The sequence below is a fragment of the Camelus ferus genome, chromosome 6, assembly GCF_009834535.1.
Source record: "Camelus ferus isolate YT-003-E chromosome 6, BCGSAC_Cfer_1.0, whole genome shotgun sequence".
NCBI lineage: Eukaryota > Metazoa > Chordata > Mammalia > Artiodactyla > Camelidae > Camelus > Camelus ferus.
Genome location: NC_045701.1, coordinates 33,876,144 through 33,897,622, shown reverse-complemented (window position 1 = coordinate 33,897,622; position 21,479 = coordinate 33,876,144). Strand labels below are relative to the sequence as shown.

Below are 21,479 nucleotides of genomic sequence, written 5' to 3'. Positions count from 1 at the left end.
GCTTCTTTACATGCACAGTAATTTTTTATCAGATGTTAGACATTATGAATTTTGGTTTCTGGAATGCTGGATTTCTTTTACTCTTTTAAATTCTTTTAGTGGGACTTTGTTGCAGGATGTAGTTCAGTTATTTGGAAACCATTTGGTCTTTCAAGGCTTGTTTCAGAGCTTTGTTGGCCAGGTCCAGGAGAGCCCTTACTAATTTAGGACTTAGTAATAGGGCTAATTTGGCCTATTACTGAGACATTACCATTTTGAGAGCTCTATTCAATTCCCTATATATTGAGACATCTTTCCACCCTACTGTTTGAAAATCAAACTATTTCCAGCCATGTAGGGTCTCTGAGATTTGCTCTACCTTCTCCTTTTTGGTAGTTCTTTCAACAGCCTTGCTTGTTTTCTCGTGTGGATGTGTTGGTGAATATTTAGCTGAAGGTACAAGGGGAATCCTCTACTGATCGCTAGCGTTTGCTCTCTCTCTCTCTACATAGCTCTCTTCTGTTTGGTACTCTGCCTTGTGAATTGTTTCTACTTGGCCTCCTTGACTCTGAACTCTGTCTCCTCCACCCAGGGAGACCAGGGACATATTCTCTACCCCAAAATGTGACCTAAAAACTGCTTCAGTGCAATAAGCTGAAACAATGATAGAACTCACCTCATTTGTTTCCCTTCCTTCAGGGATCATGTCCTGCCTACCTGTTTTCTAATTTCTGAAAACTGTTGCATATATTTTGTCTGACTTTTTTTTTTTTTTTAGTTGTTTCAAAGAGTACAAAGTTTCTGTGGGAAGTTGTCACTGAAAATAAACTATACCTGCTGACATGACGTGCCTTCAGCTTACTCTGTATCTGAATCCAACTTATTTGAAACTTTTCTGAGAATGCTATCTTTCTGACCTAATCCCTTCTAAAGTTGTGCCCAAGATTTATAACTGAGAATGAGTGTGTCTGTATAAAAACAGGGCAACATAGAAATGTGAATAAGAAAATGAGGTGTAAGAAACTACCTCCCACAGCTTTACTTCTAGAGACTTCTGCTCAAGTCTGGTGGTACCAGATGCTTTAGGTTGACTGATGAGAAATTACAATAGTGTAATTCCATCCTTTAGCTCTCCAACTTGGCATCCTCTGCTATCTTTGATTTGAGAGTCAGTGACACTATGCATAAACAGTAGAGGCTTTATCACCAGGATAGGAGACTCACAATCTGTTATGAGTTAAACATTTATATTTATTTATTATCTTTATTCATTGGGCCTCAAGTAGGTGTTAAATGATATGAAAAAGAATGGTAGAAATTTTTACTTTGATGTGTCAGTCATAGCAAGAGAAAGCCAAGGTTCAGTACCAAAGAACATGTCTCTTGTTTTCATATCTACTTTTTTGTAAAATTGCTAGAAAACAGCTTTGCAATTCCTGGATTCTTTTACAGAATTTTTGCCATATGTTCATCCCAGCAAAAAAGAGTCCTGTGCCTCAGAATTGCTGATTCTATGTGTCAGTTCCAGGAGGACATGATGTTTGCACCATTGTGACTAGAGGATAAAAATTATCACCCTTGTACATTTCCTAGGCCTCCTCATTATTATATAATCATCCAAAAGCTTCTATTTAATTTTTGCTCTCATTTTACCAAGTATAAATGGGATTTCTGCATTCTGAAAACATATAAAATGCATATGTATACTATCTATAAGGGGTGGAAAGCTAGAAGTGTTGATAAGGGACCAAATTAAAAAGATGAAACCAGTTATTTTGTCTTTAAGAGTAGTGTTTACAAATATTGAAGAAATAGAAATTGTTGAACATTGACAATATTTGTGGTAAACCATGCCCTCTTCCATTTATGGGATATAAACTATATCTAGGAGGTAGTACATGATTTTGTAATATATAACAAAATTAGGACATTCTTTTCACATTGCTATTTATAGAAAGGAGGAATTCTTGGTGACTGGAAGTTGACTCAGCTTAGGACTGAGCAGGACAATTGTGATTAGAGCAGGAAAATTCACTTTTATATACTTGAATTCAAAAATTATAGTCTTTGATTGGCTTACTTGTTGGTAGTTCTGGAAAAACTCAGTAACTCTAAATTCATTAATAAAATTTTTCTGTCCCACCAGGACCTACTGTTGAGTAATCCTACAGCCTTTTCATTGTTTCTCACCTACCTTTTTTTTTTCCGTCTTCCTTCTCCAGGGTAAACGTTTTCACTTTCTAGCATGCATTGTCAACTCCCTTTGGCTCCTCTGGCTTCATCACATTCACCTACGCAACTCTAACCTTTCTGAAATTTAAATCCCTGCCTTTTCTATACTTAAACGAATAGAAGCCAGTATGTTTAAAAAATACATTGCTTATTAATTGATCTAACTTTTTAATTCATGGTGATTAACCTCAAATGGACCCTTGATACTTTCCGGATAAATTATATTCAATATACCATTATTATGTTTAAATTTATAAATCACTTATTTCACTGAGAACACTGAAACAATCAAGAAGAAATCTCCAAGTTCCTACTACCACCTTTATCACATACCTGCATCTGTATATACTTTTCCTGCTTGCCTGGTATTGTGGATGAAGTGTGCAAACTTTTGTCTGAATGCAGCCCCTGCACTTGTCCGTGATGTCCCATTTCCTCTTACTTGCTGAAAGACGTCACAGCAGCAGTTGGACAGCTCCTTTCTGAGTCGTCACTTTTTCTCCCTTTACCAGATCGTTTTCCATCAGCATTCAGAAGTGCTGAAATTTACTCTGACTTAAAAATATCTCCGAATAGGCTCACAGACGTAGAAAACAAACTTATGTTACCAGAGGGGAAAGGGAGGGGAGGGAGGGATAAATTAGGAGTTTGGGATTAACAGATAGACACCATTATACATAAAATAGATAAACAGCAAAGACCTAGTGTATAGCACAGGGAACTATATTGAGTATTTTGCAGTAATCTATAATGGAAAAGAATATATATATCACTTTGCTGTACACCTGAAACTAACACAACATTGTAAACAACTATACTTCAATTAAAAAATAAATTAAATTTTTAAAAAAATCTTCTGATCTTAAATCCCCCCTCAAGCTAATGCTTCACTTCTTTTCATCTGTTTATGGCAAGACTCCTCAGAAGAATCATCTGCATGGGCTGTCTCCAGTTAGTCTTCCTTTATCTTCTATTGAATCTGAATGAATGTCTACCTCTCCACCTGTTATGCTCTGATCATATTTACCAATTTATCCCATGATGCTAAATCCAGTAGTTAACTCTCAGACCCCGTATTAAATCACCTCTCAGTAGCACTTGACAGAGTTGATCATTCCTTTTTCTTTGAAATACTTTTGTCACATGGTTTTAAGATGCCACCACGTTCTTTGGAACTTTCTATTTCACAAACATATTCCTCAATTTCCCACTAAACTTTGTAGGCTCTGGAGCCCAGACCTCAGGGCTCTTTATGATTTACCTATACTCATCTGTAAGATAGACTCTTCCAAAATTTATCTCTTCACCTTGGACTTGCAGCTGAACTCCAGATTTATATATCCAGCTGCTTATTAAACATCACCACCTGAATGTCTAATAAGCATCTCAGCTTTATGGGCCCCAAACTAAATGTCTTTTCTTCATCTCCAACCTATAGTCTTCTCCATCTTAGTAAATAGTAAACATATCCCCTTGGCTCAGGTAAAAACTTTGGGAGTTATTATTGACTTCACTCTTTGTCACATACCTTATATCCATTCCCCCAGCAAATCCTGTTGGCTTTATGTTCAGAATATGTCCATATTCCAACAGATCACAACCACCACAGTGCTACCCACAGTGCATGGCAGCATCAGTGCTCTCGCCATGACTGAAATGGTCTAATTACTTACTTCACCATTTCTACTCTCACACTCCCACTCCATGCACTGTACAGCTGCTAAAGTGATTCTTTTAGAACTTAGGTCATGTTCCCCTCCTCTGCTCAAGCACTAATGATCTGCCCTTTATGTCAGAGTAAGAGCCAGAGTCCTTACAATCACCTCAGACTTCCTCATGGCTTTTTTCATTACACACATTCAGTTTTTTTCAGATATCAGCTCCATGATGAAGCCTTTGCTGACCACTCAATTTAAAATTGTAAAACAACTCCCAAGCCCTAGAACTACCCATTTCCCCTCAATCTTTATCATTTTTCTAAAGAACTTATCACATCATTGTATACCATATATCTTATCTATTTAGTTTTTATTGTCTGTCTTTCCTAATATAAAGTGAACTCCCTAAGCAGGGCTTTTTCCTTTTTCTCTTTTGTTTCATGTAATAATCTTAGCGTCTAGAACAGTACCTGGCACTTAACATTTGTTGAAAGAATGAAAAAAATGAGGCTTTTATAGAAGTTGAACAATATATTGAGTTTTTAGAAGTACCTTTATAATTAAAGTATTACAAGCTGTAAAGTATTATATAGTCTTTTCAACTTAAGGCTAGATGCATGAATATCGTATTTTTGTTCATGTTCCTAGGTGTCCATTTATTGTTAACCAAATTAAAGCATTGGGGTCTACTTAAGTAGTGATGCTGAAAAAGGCATATGAGTGTATGTGCGTGTTTGTGTATGTGTGTGTTCTTCCTTTACCACTCCTGCTCACAACGTATCACTGCTTTATTTCAAGATTCCTAATGGCTCCAAACTTACACACACACATACACACACCACACACTTTCCAGAATTAGGTGCATCTACCTGTCTAATATAGTTCACATCACTTCTCACCAAGGACCTGCCATTTCTGCAACTCTTGTCTCTGAGAGCACCTTGCTCTGTTTACATCCAGGCCATCACCTATGAATTTCCCTCACCTTGAATGCGCTGACATTTCCTGTCTATCTTAGAAAATGCTCACTGTTACCTTTAACAGATGTTCCCAATACTGACTTGCCTCTTCTCCCTATACTTATAGACATGATTGTTTATATCATTCATGTAACATTTATCCTAACCTGCCTTCTAATTGATGTGTATGTGTCATATGGCTCCATTGTCCTTCTAAAACATACACGTGGAAAAAGTTAATCTAAGTGAATCAAACTGCCTGTCTTCTTTGAGTTTATACCCTTACTGCTAAGCACTAATGGAGATAAACTCATTACCTAGCAGATTAGTGCTGCTCTAAATTTGTGATATCCAACTTCAACTGGGCTGCCATTGATTTCCTAATTAGTTCTCACTCCCATTTCTTTGCAACAGATATTTCCAACCTTCTCCATTCTCCTTAAACCTCTGTTCCTGCCAGTTTGCTTCTCACCCCTCAGCATATGTCCTAGCCTCCTACTTAAAGGAGAAAATAGAAGCCTACTAACGACTCTCTCAACTTTATGCAACCAGAGCAGCTTATTTGCACCCACACTTATCCTTTCCTCCTCTCTCTTCTTTCGGCGTATGAATTAACTGTCTGATGCTAATCTCCCCACCTGTGCCCTTGATCTCTTTCTTTCTCACCTTTTCAGCATTCTCACTCTACGAATTGAGGAGGATTCCTTCTCCTGTGTCTTCAACTCTACCATTATTTTTGGCTTCCTTTCCATCAGTACCAAACATGCTTGCCTAAGTTTAAAACAACCTCTTCTTAATATCATATTATTCTCTAGCCACCACCTTCTTTTCCTCTTTCTTTCATAGATACAGACCTAAAGTGTTGACCATCCTTGTGGTTACTCTTTTCATCTCACTCATTCCTCAGTCTACTGTATTCTAGCTTCTGCGCTGACCACAACAGAGACCATAACTCTACATCTAGGATGAAGTCTTAATTTGTAGCATCGTTAATAAAATAAGGAAAGCTGCCTTTTCATCCCCAGCTCTAGTCATGCCTTCCTCAGTGTTCCCATGCCCATGCTCTCCCCCTCCCCCAAAACTATGCACCACAGCTTCTTAAGTCTTAGAATATGTAATGATCTCTCCTTCTCTGACCTTCAGAATTTCTGGTCTTGTGACTTTGGCTGATTGGTTAGCATTTGAATATCCTCCAGGTCTCACTTGAGATACTACTTTATTCAGAAAATGTCTCTGACCATGGTCTTCCCCAAGTCTGTTAAGGTGGTCTGTGTATGTTGTCCCATAGCAAGTCCTTACTTCCTGTCACATTGTAATTGCTCATTTAATTGTCTACATCCACCACTAGATCGCGTTTCATTATGGCATACAGCCACATCTCCTTGTTTATCATTAGTTCCTTGGTTTTCTACAACAGAGTTTGTAGTATACACACTATAGTATCAGTCACTGTGAGATATATATATCTATATAGATATATAGAGATAGATTGATAGATATAAATTTCAACAATAAACGTTGTATGTTTTCCCATTTGCAAACACGTTAGGGTTTGTGAGGCAACAGATGCAAACACAGGGTTACATTATCACTGTAAATCATCACATTTGCTTAACATTTTGGAATTCTAGACAATCATTTCCATAGCTGTCTTTAACTAAACATGTTTTTCCAATAATATAGCCAAATTTCAATATAATATGCATGTAATACAGATATTGGCTATATGCCAGAGTGTCCAAGACTTAGTCCTTGATCCTTACCCTTTCTTGACCATCATTCTTTTGATAATTTTAATGAATCTTGTGAAGTATTCTAATAGTTATGTATTGCTCTGTAACCAGTCACCCCCGAAGTTGTTGGTATAAAACAACAGCAGTTTCTTATCTTTCATGGTTTACGGGTTTACTGGATGGTTCCTCTCCTGGTGACACTTGGCTCACTCATGCCACTGCATTCAACTGGAAGGTAGGCTGGAAGGTCCAAGATGCCCTCACACGCAGGTTCGGTGGTTGGTTCTGGCTGTCAGCAGGGTTGCCTTGGTTCTCCTTGTTGTCTCACGTTGTCCTACAGGTCAGATGGGCTTCCTTACATTGCAGTTTCAGGGCAGTGCTCTAAGGGAGTGAAAGGAAAGCTAAAAGACCTGTATAGACTTAGCCTCAGCGGTCATATCATCCCTTCTGCCACAGTTTATTGGTCAAAGTAAGTCACAAAATCAATGCACAAATAGGAGATGGAAAAATAGATTTCACTTTTTAATGGAAGGAGAACAAAGTCATATTACAGAGGTACAAGCAAACTGGGACAGGATGATGCTGTGTCTCTCCACAGGAAAAAAAAAAACAATCTATATGATAATGACTCTCAAAATTTCATATTCTGCCCACACATCTTTATCAGGATTAGACTTGTATATTTGACTGCCAACCTAACATCTACATGGACATCTAAAATGAGCATGTCCAAAACTGAACCCCTTATCCTTCCTACTCTGAAAACTGCTCCACTTAACATCTTCTATGTCCCAGTTAATGGCAAATCCATCCTTCTAGCTGCTCTAGCAAGCTTTTGATATCACCTTTGTCTTTATCATCTATCTTCCAAATTGGGATACATTTGGAAGAGAAAACTAAAGTGAAAAATAATTGAAATGATATAATTTTTGAAATATGTATTTTTCAACAATTTGACCTTATTGTGGATTTCAAAAATATTTTATTCAAAAGTCCTTTCAAAAATAACATTCTTCTAAAATAAAATTTACATGTATTCTTATATTTTAAGAAATAGAAAATAGTAATTTTTGAACTGCTGATACATTCAATGCATTCTTTTCTTTACACTATATTTTTAAATGAGAAAAATACTGTAAGTGTCAAGGTATCTAGGAAGCTCATAGAAAATTCTGCTAAAAGGAGGATATTTCAGTTCTGATTTTTTTTATTAACGTACATATATATAGTTCATTTCAAATATGCCATAAGTTGGGTTTTTTTTTTGCCTCCATTGGGATGACCTTTCTTTGATAACTATTTTTACAGTAAAAAATTTGTCAGATAATTTTCTCTACATATGATTTCTTTGAGTGTTTCATCATTTCGATGCTCCAAAACCATAGGACTTTGCAACTTTATTCCATTGGTTCAAAATGAACATGTATCCAATTAAAAATGGGAGCTCTATGAAAAGAATCTTTCCATACTTGGGATATTGCAAAGTGAAATTATCAAATTTCAAAATGAAATCATGTATATCATTTGACCTGTCATCACCTGTATTTTCCTGTTGTCTCTTTTTTTTTTATAGAAATACATTTGTAAGCCTTTCTATTTTCAGGCTTAATTTTAATAATTAACTATAATCTATTAAAATCTTTGGTAGCTAGAGTTTTGTTTTGTTTTCTTTTAGGCTTTTTCACCCCTAAGTACTTCAATTAAAGATTTCTGATTTCAATGGAAATTAACCAACATTTAAAGGACTAACTCAGAAAAAGTTCACTGTCACGTAGAACACAGTAGTAACTCAAAGGATCGGATTTGGGATACACTGCCTTGCTAAAGTTGTTTTTTTTTAATTAAACATCAGCTTTATAGCTGTTTTTCTGCGTGTGTGTACAATACTATTTATAAATTTTGACAACTTCCATTTTCATTTTTAAAATATCACCACAAATTTAGACTTAGCTTTGAATTATGCATGTCCCACAACCAATTCCAGTTTATTTCTACTACACAGAGACCTTAATTATTAAGAACATCGTTCTTTTCATTATGACTGTGGTACTATATCCCCCAAAATTTGCGTTCAAATTTTCACTACAAAACAAATAATTTTACCTTTATTGTTACAGTCACCCAAGTGGCATTTGAAGTAATGTTAGAAATTTCACTGGCAAAGGAGTGAAACTTTAAAAGCTTTAATTTGAACTGGATGAATAAAGTAATCAAACCATTAGTGACTTAACTGATTTTCTATCTGAAGAATCTAACAAAACTTACATAGCACCAGCATCACTTAATTATTCATGAAGCTCTTCAACTGTTGGACCACAAGAAACTTGAAATGGAAGATGAACAAAAGTAATTTAAAATAATGAGCAATGATGGAAAAGTCATTCTTCATTTAGTAACTTATAAACCCACATTTGGCAGGTCCAACTATAAAATAATTTGGGGGGAACTATCTTCTTTAAAATCTAAAATCACTGATGCTTCTTCATCAGATTTGTGTGTTCTGCTCTTCATGTGACCTGTGGTATCATTAATACCACCATGGAAGATGGCAAATATCAACAAGAGTTTGTGAAGTTTGCATATTTATCATCAACTTTCTCGTGGAATGAAAACTCAGTGCTTTTTGTTGTTATTAGACATCAATTTACTGTTTCATAGTTTAGCAAAACCAAAAACGTTTGTTGCAAACTATTATAGAAATATTACAAGATAATAAAACAATTTTAGATTTATGCCATATGATGTATGACATATACTAATATAAAATATCATGGTAGCAAGAGTGCTCAGATTCTTTTCTATACAGGACTAGTCTATTTCTAATTTCCCCTTGTATTTCATAAGCCACTGTGACCATCAACCCCACTGTCTGGTGATCTAGTGGCATTGTGTATCTCACAGGCCCAGCAGACACAACTGCCGAGTACACCAAGTGGTCAGCAGGAATGACAGTGCTGAGTGGTCCATCCACTAGACAGCACTAGTTACTGCTGTAAGGGAGCACACTTCATTTTTTCAGAGGAGCAGAGTCTTCTCTTCACCCCACACCAAATCCATTACTACATCCTGTTTTCTCTACCTTCAAAATATATTGAGAATCTTAACATATCTGCAGCCTCCTTGGCTACTTCTCTGGTTCGAGTAACCATCCTATCTCACTTGGATTCCTGTGATAGCCTCTTAATTGGTGTCCATGCTCTACCTTGTCACTCAGCAGTCTATGTTGAACACAACAGCCAACTGATACTTTTAAAATTTAAGTTAGCACCCTTCCTTCCTCTATTAGAAACCTTGCAGTGGCTCCCTTGTTAGCTCAAAGGAGTAGCCAGAATCCTTATTTGGCTCCAAAACCTCACTCTATCCGGCCCCATTACCCCTCTGAACTCTCTTCCTAATTCTGTCCCCCTTTATTACTTGCCTGAACCATGGAAGACTCTTTGACAGTCCCCAAATACTCTATGCATCTTCTCACCTGAGGGCCTCTCCTCTAGCTGGTACTTCTATCTTGAATGCTCCTTTATCATATATCCTCTTGGCAAAATTCCCTAACTTTATCCCAGAATGCAAATTAAAATCTCATCTCCCCAGTGAAGTTTACCTGAGCACCCTATTTAAAACTGCTATCTGAACACACCCGTATCTTACTACTGACCCTCTGTGCTCTGGTCGACTTTTTCCCTTTATTCTACAATATTTATCAGGTTCTATATACTGTGTTAATTGTAGTACTGGTCAGCTTAGCCTGTCATACTTCTGTGATACTATGGTGACTGAAGACCTCAATGACTTACAACAACAGTGTTTTATTTGCAGTGTCTTTCATTCTGAATATTCCATGCTGAATTGCCTTTCTCCTGGTAGAGAGAAGAGACAGCAGAAGCTTCTGCTTAGAAATAATGCCCATCACTCCCACTGACGTTTCACTAGCTAAAACAAGTAATATGGTCAAGCCTGAGGTCAAAAATGTAGAAAATAAAATCCTCCACAGAAAGGGGCTTCATACTAGTTAATGTTTATTATTTATTGTGTGTTCTCCCACTAGTACCTCAAGGGCCCTTTATCTGTTGTGTTTGTTTTGTTTTTTTCCTAGTAAATATTAAGTACCTAGTACAGAGTTTGGCACATAGTGGCTATGAAGTGAAGTTTTATTGAATGAATGAATGAGCACAAATACACTGTTTATTATATGGTTTTGCTTTTAGAGTTGCCATGGCTAAGGTGAATGCTGTCTGTCTTACTTAAAAAAAAAAGATTATAGGCTTATCTAGTAATTAATTTATTGTTGACATTTCATAGTTAACTTAACATCCTGTAGTGGAGGATAATGAATAACGTTCCAGTGATCAGGGGATAAGAGTGCATAGCTGGTTCTGTAGCGTTGTCACTAGTTTATCGCCCTTGGAAATGTTTCCTTTGTTAACAGAATCCATATAGCAATGTGCTTAACCCAAAGGAATGTGTCATGATTAGTTTAGGCCAATAATGTCACTACTTTTCTTTTCTTAACCCTTGTAGAAATTGTTCTGGGATGACTTCCTTAAGAGGGAGTTTGCCAAGGGCATCTGGGAATTCATTTCCTCCCTAATAAAAGAGATATTTGTATACCAAGAATGTCTTTTTTAGTTCTCCTCTCTGTATCTTCCATCTTGGATTCTACTGGGTGAAGATGACATGCCTAGAACTAGGGCAGCCAGTACATAACCACAAGGTGACAGACATGAGAATGAAAGCAAACACACAGAGAATGAAGGATTAGGACAATGAAAAAGCCAATCCTTTTACCACATTGTTGAGCTTCCAAAACAACCCTGTATTTGCCAGCCTACAGAATTCTTGTAAGTAAACAATGTATACACTTGAGCAGTGGTTCAAAACACTGTAATTTAAGTGTTTTGTTCTGGCAGCTGAATGCATCATGAGACAGATCAGTTGGGTGTAAAAAAATCATAAACAAATATCACATCTCAAATCACAGCAATATGGTTTAAGAATGCCTGAAATAAATAAGGAATACAAATTAAAAGCATAATTTTGGGATATTACCCATATATTTGATATGGTCAAAATGCTAGAATGTAAACTGAATATAAATGGAGAAAAACTTCAGAAAATAATTAACTTGATTTTGACTTACCTTGACTCAGAGAAGCAGTTTGAAAGTTTTTTTAGTTGTCAGTCAGCTGTTTTAAAATCACATAGATTCAGTCATAATTTGAAACATTCTACTCATAGTTTATCACCATTTTAATGTGAAAATAACAAACACATAGTAATTATTTTACTATTTACCTAGCATACAAGCCTGACCTTGAAAGGGTCTAGTTCTAATTTGGAGGTAAATATGGTTTTATAATTTTACAGGCAATGGAACAGATCTTTGAAAGCATCTGACAATCAGTATGAGACTTTCGGTATTAGTGTATCACCTGTGAAAAATGGAGGTTTTGCTCCAAATTGAGGATAACATTATGGTTTGTAGGAGATATATGCTATATTTGACCCTATGGGAGGATAAGACAGTGACATGAGCAAGGGAATAAATAGCATTCCTATGGAACTGAAATGTATATTAGTTATGAATTCATTTGTAAATAATAGACAATTCTGTTACCATGGCTTAAACAGGTTTTCTTTTCTCTTGTGAAGCAGGAAGTTAAAGATAGGAAATTCAGGACTGCCATCAGGGTTCAGTGATGCCACCAGAAACTAAAGCTGTTTCCAATCTCCGCTTTTCTATCCTTATTATGCATTTATTAACCCTTATATTTCCTATACTCGGTTGAAGGATGGCATTTTCACCTTATGTTGGCATTCCTGGCCAGCAGAAGGCTGAAGACTAAGCTTCACTAGGTTTTGCTTTTTGACTTGAGGAAGAAACCCCCAAGGGCTTCTCATGATACCTCATTGGCCAGAACTGTGTCACAAGCCAACCTATGGCAGCCAGGCAGTGTGGGAAGTTGAGTATTTTTTACTTTCTAACCTTTAAAGTAGAATAATTCAAGGGTGAAAATAATCACAAATGGGATTTAGAGACTCAGTAAAGAGTGTGGTTATATGGAAAACAGTTTCTTTTGTGGTCTCTCTTCTTTGGAGCTGAGAAAGTACTTACGAATCTTCATAAATATGGAAGGAAGAAGCATCTTTTTCTACCATTCCAGTCCCGTTCTCCCTGCCTGCAATCCATTCTCTTCTTCCATTTCTACTATATGAACATTACTCATCTTCAGGATCAAATACATAATTTTTGGTGTCTCATGCAGACTGAAAGTGTGGGGCTCTGCCCAACAGCTGAAAAATCAGTCTCGCATTCAGATGGGACCATCACCACAGCGCATGGTGATGGCTGACCCCCGAAGGGTTTGCAGTTTCTGTGCTGGGACACACTTCATATCTGGATCAGGGGTGGATGGGAAGCCTCTGCTGAGCTGCTACTGAATGTTCCTTTCCTGACTCTTCCAGTTCTTTCTGGCCTCCAGCTGTGCTCTGTGTGTGGTCATAATTCCCTTGCCTGAGGGTCAGCCTCTTGGGTGGTTGCTCTGTGCTTTACACGGTTCTCAGCTTCACTCCAGTGTTGAGCCCTTGGTAGATCCCTGACGCATCATTAACTGCTCCTGTCCTTTGTCTTTAACCACAGCTGGCGGTCTCTCAGTGGTGATCACAATCCTGCTACCCAGTGGTCAGCAGTGAAAGTTTGTCAACTATAGTAGAGCTAAATGTTTGCACAGAGAATTTTCTGAAGGTGCTCACCATGCTCCAGGTCAGTGTTCTTCCTAGGAACTCCATGCCAAGGCTTCAGGGAGGGCTTAAAGTCACATTCAGCATCCCCAATTCTGGAAGGGCTTTAGAGGCAGAACTCACTTTCTCCCTCCTGGTTTTAGACTTAGTTTCTTCTTTAATTCCTATTATAAGCTGGGGCCTGACATTGTCTATTCTCTGTACAGTGTCACATTCAGAGAAATAGCTCAGCCATCAAAAAGTAATTAAAAGCAATCCCACCATTTACTGATATTTCTTGAAGAAGTTCTAAGGGATTTAATGCATAATTCATATCAATATTCTCACACTCTGTTGCTGCCTCCAAAACCTTGGTGTCCACACCTTATAATCTACGTCCTACAGAAACTCTTATAGAAGCACATTTTATTTAGCTCTTGGAATTTTCACTGTTTCCTTCACACTATTAGATTTTTTCTTTTATTTTCCTTTAAGTGTAAGTATAGTTTCTCCTGATCTCCCCACCCTAACAATATTTCTTCTACCCGACAAGATACGTAGAAAAGCCCAGGGACTTCTCTGATAGGCTCAGAATTTCCCTTTAACATTTGGAAATAGAGAAACCTGAAAGGCAGAGAGAGACTTTATTTTGTGGGGAGAGGGGAGGGAGAAGACTGAAACATTTTAATTAAATATCTTTTAAAATTCCTATCTCTCTGAGACTCACTACCCATGCCTGCCTGAACTCCCTTCCCCCAGACAAGGAAAAAATTCATCTCACTGAGTACACGCAGAACTGTGCTTGGGGGCAGAGAGCCAAGATTGGTTTCTGTTTATCATAGGAAAGAGCTCAAGGTACTTAGTTTTAAGCTGCACTGAATCTAGTATCATTCATCTGTTTATGTTCTTTTAAAAAAGCCTTTAAAAATTCAGTGCAGAACAACAACAACAAAAAAGCAAATTGTCCTTTGATTCCGTAATGGCTTTTATTCCCCAGAACTGTGGTGTGCAAATAAAGGAAAGGAAATTATGTTCTGAATTAAACTTTTCTTGCTTCAGCTGGGCTGAGTCACCTTTGACGTTCCATTTTTTGAACAGAACCGGCCGCACATCTAGAGTTATTTTGAAAGATATCACGTACTAACTTGCAAACTTTAGAATGTTCTACTTCAGGCAAATCATCTAAAGGAAAGTAACTGAGCTGAATTTACCCATATATTTCCCTAGGCTTCAGTTCCCTCCCAAATCTTTTGGTATCTATAGTAGCATCCAGAATATTAAAGTACAGTCATTACAGATGCATGCCTCTCTGGTCCTCCTGGATGCACCACAGATGGCAAGATGCAATCAGAGGGGGAAGATAAATGCATTAAACTTCCCCTTGCATATATCCCTTGGTAGGGAGATAAGCAAATGGTAAGCAGTTTTTCAGTAAACAACTTCAGAATGTTTCTTAGGTTTTTAAACAGCCAAGAACACAAGTGAGAGCCTATGGTCCTAATAACAAGTCCGTGATAGATTCAGACAGAATGTTATCTGTAAAGGGTGAGAAGAGAGTGGTATCAAGTGTACATAATCAACATTAAGCAGAGGACCTACAGATTAGTATTCTACATCTCTCTGCTTTTTCCGTAGAGTTTTTTTTTTTTTCAAAGAATGCTAGATGTGAAGGCATCCTTAGAGCCCGTACAGTCAGCAGCAATTCTCTGTTTCTTTATGGGAGGGACTTGGGCCATCAGTCTGGTGAGAGGACGAAGGCAGCTGGAGCATATGTCTGGAAACCTTGTTCTTTTGCAAGTATGCTAGTTTTATTTGGAGACTGTAAGTATTCAGGGTGTCTAGGAGAGTGCCGATGGTGATTATTTGAGAAGAAGGGGAGCTGGCTGGGACCCTACCACGCCACACCCTCCTTGATGCTATTTCAATAGGGTAGAGTCCAAAAGAGTGGAGTTAGCATTCTGAAATATTTCTGAGAAAGAAACATTCACTTTCAATGGTTAGAAACAAACTTCCAGAGGACACCACGACATCAACTGGACACCTCTGATTTTTTTGGAGGTTTAATGGAGACAGTTTTGTGTATGGCCTGGAGCATGGATTTTAGAGTCAGAGAGACTTGTTTTCAAATCCCAATTCTACCATTTACTTGTTGCTTGACCTTGGGCAAGCCACTATACCTATCTGACTCTCAGATTCTTTATTTGTAAGTGACCTACTGCCTAGGGTTGTGTGGATCAAGATGGCACATGCATAATTCCTAAGACATTGCTTGGCACCTCCTAGATGCTTGGAAATGGTAGCTAATATTATTAATGTCATCACCAATGTTATTGCTCTGTTGAAACAATATCTGCTCCCCTGTGTTGCCCCTCTGTGTATTATGTACAAAGGGCTAGGGGTGTGCTGAGGAGAAGACCCTGAATCCTGACTGTGGGAAGTAGGGTAGGCTTCATAAAAGAAATGACATATTTTTGCAGGTTCTAAAGGATGAACAGAAGTTTATTAGCTGGGAATTGGGATTTGGGGGTGGAGAATTCCAGATAGAGAGAAAGAACAGTGTGTGTGTAAGGAAAACAGGTTTAGAGTGATTAGTCCTAAGGAACCAGGGCATAGGTGTAAGGAAAGGGAGATGGTTGTGGGGCTGGGATAAGAGAGGAGGAGCAGGATATGAATGTGAATAATAGTCAGAAACCTTGTGAGACTGACAAATTCACACTTACTCTGTGTGTACTGCAGAGCCACTTAGAGGTTTTTAAGCTGGGAAATGTCACAGTAAGATTGGTGTTTTGGAGACAATTCTGGTATGTTATGAAGGGTTTATGCGGGAGAAATACAAGATGAGATGCAGGGACACTAATTAGGAAATTATTGCAATATGGAGGTTTAATTTAGATCAGAGGCAGTGGAAATATAGAGATGAAGGTGTATTTCAGAGACAGAAAGGCAGGATTATGAAGTGAAAATATTTATCCCTCACTGCAGAGTCTCTTTCAGACATTCTAAACAACTGTTGTGAGTTTTCTAGATCTTCCATTTGCCAGCCATTTCCCAGCCCTTTGATTGTTTCAACTTAGAGCTGCTTTGTCTTCACTAGCATACATTTTGTGAGTAATTTGAATCTGTCATTTTCCTGCTTTAAAATGAGGAGCCTAAATTGAAACCCATACTTGAAATGTAGACTCATCAACCCCCACAAACCAGACAGGGTACATCTAGTATTTTATATAAAATGGCATTCTTTTTTAAGTCTTGTCATAATCTTTTGAACTTGTGGTCAGCTAATACTTTCAGATCTTTTTTGCCTCAACAGTTGTTATGCCACCTTTTAGCATTTGATTTGCAAGGTTTCCACTTGTTCACATAATTTGATATTTTGACAGGCTGAGTTAGTTGTGCAGGTGTCTGGGAAAATCCCTGGACAGTTACATTTTAAAATAGCTTCTTTTCCTAAATAAGTGAGAGTAATTTATGAGTAAGCACATCTGTTAAGCTGTTTGGTAAACCGTTGGTGTGAGCTTCTATAGAGTAAGCCACGGTTCAAAACATTATCTTAAATCTGGAGTCCAAGACCGCTAGCTCTGAAATCCCCTTACCCCTACCCTTAGACAAGCTATTTTACAGAAAAGGAATATGGGGGGAAATGGGCAATCTGTCTTAAAAAGATACATTTAGACTTCATTTGATTCATAGATCATCGACAGATTCACCCATCATTTCCCATAAACCAAAACCATCTATCCAAATACAAGGTGGTATAATGATAATTCATGTGAAAAAACCTGAAGATTTTTGTTGATAAACTCATAATGTGGCCTTGGGCAGATCATCTTCTTAGATGTGCCTTAGTTTCCTCACCTGTAAAATAGGGAAGACAACAATAAAAATAACAATAAAAATAATAACTATCTCATGGAGGTCTTTATGACGATTAATCACGTTTGTGAGATAATTAGAATTCGGCCAGTCTTATAAAAAGTGCTATAAGTAAGTACAGTATAAATACTTGTTAACTAAGTGTCACTCTCTCTCATGACTACCACAAACTGATGCAGCCAACTTTCCCCCCTGCGTTCTCTGTTCTTTAGCTTACCCTCAGTTGAATAAGAATATTTGATCATTTATCAAGAAATATTTATTAAGCACCTACTGTATTCCAGACATGGTGTTTAACTTGTGCTTATATAAGATTAAGAAGACATGACCTTTGCTTAAAAGATTTAGAATCCAGTGGTGTTTAGAAATGCTTAAACCACCAGTTACAGCACAGGCCATACGGAAAAATCGGTGACTTACAACCTGTGAAGTTATGATAAGTATTCAAGTCTCTCTACATATTTTCTTTAAAAAATGGGTTCTAGAAGTATGACTGTTGCATGTGGTAAGAGGTTAGGATCTATAATGTGTTTTGTCCTAAAAATAAGTCCTTAAAAATGTAGGCACTATTGGTCTCTTAGAAACAGATGAGAATTCCTGGGTGCAGAGGTGACTAGAATATAATGGGGATAAAATTAGTGCCAAATTAATGTTTGGAAGTAATTATGGTCATATTTCTGCATCATGGAAGTTATCTCTGCTAGACTGTTTTAGATATTGTCATCTCAAACCTTTTTTACAATGAGATAATAAACCGATAGCATAACCTTATTCACCTTTAACTGTGCATATTTGACACACAGATCAATAAAACACCTTTTCCTATGTGTGCCTTCCAGCACCCCACACATAAACCAGAGGTCAAGTGGCATTGTGAAAACATTGATCTTTCACTACCCTTCTGTGGTCATTTAAAGCATTTACAATCATTCTTCACTGACAATACTATTATGAGTCAATTCACCTTGCAGTAACCTATACTTAACTAGGCTGACAACTGAAATGGTCAGACAAGCTGTATAGCATTCTTTCCTGCCTATAGCCAAAGTCTAATTGTACTTTTTGAAAAACACAACGGAAGATGAAGCTGGTATGGTAAGGCTGTATCCAATCACTGTCCCAGTTTAGAGGAACTTAAATGGGTTCTATTTAATACCACTCTCTTCCTTTCATCACCCATCCTTCCCTTGGAATTACAGGTATTCTGGAACATTGCAGGATTAAATTGCAGTGATAAATTGAACAGGGCCAAGTCAAGTCTACAGGCATAGAAGGGCACCACATCCTTTGAGACTTCATTGAGAGCACTGGGGACTTCCCAGGAAGACCAGTGCTCTCCTGCAGCAGATGGGAAGGCAGCCCAGTTGAAAACGTGGCTTCAGGCTTTGAATGGATCTCACTTGAATGAAGGCTAGATGTTCTGCGAATTATGATGTGGTGTCCACGGAGCTTTTGAACACACCAAAAATGTCCCTGCTGGAAGTAACCTGGTTGAGACATCTCTCATTCTTGTAAGAATCCTGCAGATTCACCACGATTCTAAAAATCCTTATTTTTCTCTCCTTTTCCTCTCAAATGCATCCATTTTTATGCTTTTGAAACAGAAGCATCTAAAGTAATGCATCTAATAGAATTTAAGCCTTTGGAAACACTAGAGACAGATTGGCAGGCTATTTCTGCTTCCTACTCTGGTAAACTCAAGGACACAGACCAGGAACCTACTAACTGCTTGAATGGAGATACTTAAAGGAAAGAAGGGACAGGTTGAGAGGGGCAAAGAATATAAGCAAGATAAAGAAAAATTGGTTAGTATTTCAAACAGCTCTACAGCAGCTCAGTTACCTAGAGAGGCCCCCCACGGTTCATGGACCTTGACTGAAGCTGCAGGGGTTCGATTCCTGTTCTGGCACTTGCTAGCTGAGGTGCTGTCCACAAATGACTTGATCTCGCTAGACCTCAAGGATTCCCACCTGAGCGGATCAGGGTAACAACAGCACTCTTTCTCATGGGTTGTTATATGAGGATTAAGCAAGTAAATACGTGGCACACTTAGAAGCATAAACATAATAAACACTCAAGTGAAATATTAGAACTGGTAGAACTGTTATTATAAGTAAACATGTTTCAAATTCTCATACTTACAAACCTCAGAATATACATTTTACCAATCCTAAAATTGCCCAACTATTAGAAAGGGTTAGACAAGTAATCTTGTTATTATGGTCTCACAAAGGGTGACGACTAAGGCTCTATAAATATGCAGACAAAAGGACCTTTGGGATTGAGCTCAAGCTGTTATGGATGTGAAGACAAAGAAAAACTTCTCGAGTTTAGGGAAGAAGAGAAGAGTCTGGAACGGGATAGAGAAGAGATTTCAAAACTGAGCCAGAATCTCAATTATGTCTTAAATTCAACCACCTTCTAAACGACTTCCATGCTGGCAGGCATTTTTCTGCTTTTGTTTTGTTTATAATTCTATCAGGAGATATTTCCATGAGAACAAATTTCTGGCTATTAATAGGAAATCAGAGGTAAAGCAAGTTTCACTTTGGTGAACTTACCGATTGCGTAAAATGAAAGCAGCCCGTATCTACATCGGCCAGGGCAAAGAGCACTCAGCGAGGAGTCAGGCTTGTTTCTTTCTAAACTGCCTGTCTTGCCCCTTTCAAATCCGCCAGGGCTGAAAAGGAAAAGGGGTGTTCTTTAGCTTCACACAAACTCACAGCCATTTTGATGACAAGAAAGCAGTGTTGCTTCCCAATGCGTCTTTGTTCGAGTGATAGCAGGCCCATTGAAACCTCTGATGGAGCTCATTGAAAATAATAGGCCCCATTATCTTCACTGGCAATGCTGCCATGGGAGCTTCAAACACTGAAATAATGACAGCACATATTGGACGTACAGTAGAAAGGCATAGCGTGATTATGGGCAATTTCTGGCTTTCTTCTGCACACCTCTGTGGATGAGGAGGGGTAGGGCGGGAGAGCACAGAGAAGGGGCATTTCGTCTCTGTGCCCTTTGGGGATGTTTGTATCTTTCGAACTTAAAGGCTTTGTCTTATATAATTTGTAAAAAGTGAAATATCAATTTCAGAATCACTGAAGAAACCAGAGTTTGGGAGTAACGGGTTCTTTAATTTAGTATTGAAATTCTGTCATATTTGGTTACGCTTAGGGACGGCTGCTGCGGAACTGGTATGAAATTTCTATCTGAGAGACAGCAAATACAGTAACACAGGGTGACTCGGGGCTCGATCGATTACAGGACAGTTTCTGTGAGATCACAGAGGCCTCCCTTTCCCCAGGTCTGCTGTCTCTGTAAACCCCAGTGTTCCCAGCAAATCTGATTTTCTAGAATTGGGAGGAACAAACAGGAAGAGGGAGAAACCTGGAAGGAAGGGACACATCAGCCCCTAGAAAAACACCTGGGAACAGGCCTCTCAGGCTGTGAGAAATTACCAGGAGAAACGCTCTCCTGAGGGCTTAATGAGAGCTGAGCAGGAAAGGGCTCCCCCAGGGGGGAGAGCAGGCTCTATTTCGTTAAAGTGTGGAGATGGGGGAGATAGAGAATATTTGCTTTTGGGGGGATCTTTTTTTTCTCACTTGTTATTATCTCTATGTTTTCAGAAATGAAGTCTTAAAACCAGCACCCAACACACACAGACATTATTTTTTTCATTTGAAACAAGTCCAAGAACACAGTGTGCCATGTACATCACCCCCGAGGCTCGTATTTAATATAAGAACAAGATGGTCTCCCTGCTTCCCTAGTGCCTGACGAGAGCTGGGGAGAGGCCCGTGGCAGTAGCAGCCTCGTCTGGCTGCTGTGGCAAAATGAGAAGTGACAGGAAGGAAAAAGACCTCTAATAGAAACTGCCCACAAATCTGTCCAGTGGTTGAGGCTGGCAGTTACATTCCCCCAGTCCCAGGTAGGGAGTACTGAGAGGCAACTGCAAGAGCTTACTGCGACTTACATCTACGTGGGAAGTAACCTCGCTCTCCCCACTCATCCTTCTGGCAGATGCTTGTCTGTATTTAGTCTGACATGTGAATACTTCCTTTAAGGGACACAGTTCAAGTGACAATGTTATTTTATTTGAGAGGTGTTACCCCTTGGGAAACATGTGCCAGTCTACCTTACGAGCATGCATGATCGCACAGGCATACTCTAATGCCACACGTGGCCCCACCTTGTCACACCAGACAGAGAAGCCTGCACTCGCAAAAGGCAAGTGATGATTCTCTGGGTGGCTTGGTGTCTGCATAGCAAGGTGCTGGGTGGGTCTCTGCACCTTGGTGCTTCCATTTATGTAGCAAGACTAAAAGCTCCTT

General features: G+C 38.4%; 1 long non-coding RNA gene across 2 annotated transcripts; it reads right to left on the bottom strand.

Annotated features, from left to right (window-relative positions):
- Positions 1-4,212: 4,212 nt before the first annotated feature.
- On the bottom strand, positions 4,213-19,845 carry LOC106729611. Of its 2 annotated transcripts, XR_004320594.1 has the most exons (4): positions 19,710-19,845; positions 17,055-17,130; positions 13,309-13,400; positions 4,213-6,942 (listed from the first exon to the last, which is right to left on the bottom strand). It is a non-coding gene; the product is annotated as an uncharacterized LOC106729611 (long non-coding RNA). The 2 variants fall into 2 exon arrangements; XR_004320593.1 differs by lacking the exon at positions 13,309-13,400 and having other exon boundaries at positions 4,214-6,942.
- Positions 19,846-21,479: the final 1,634 nt, after the last annotated feature.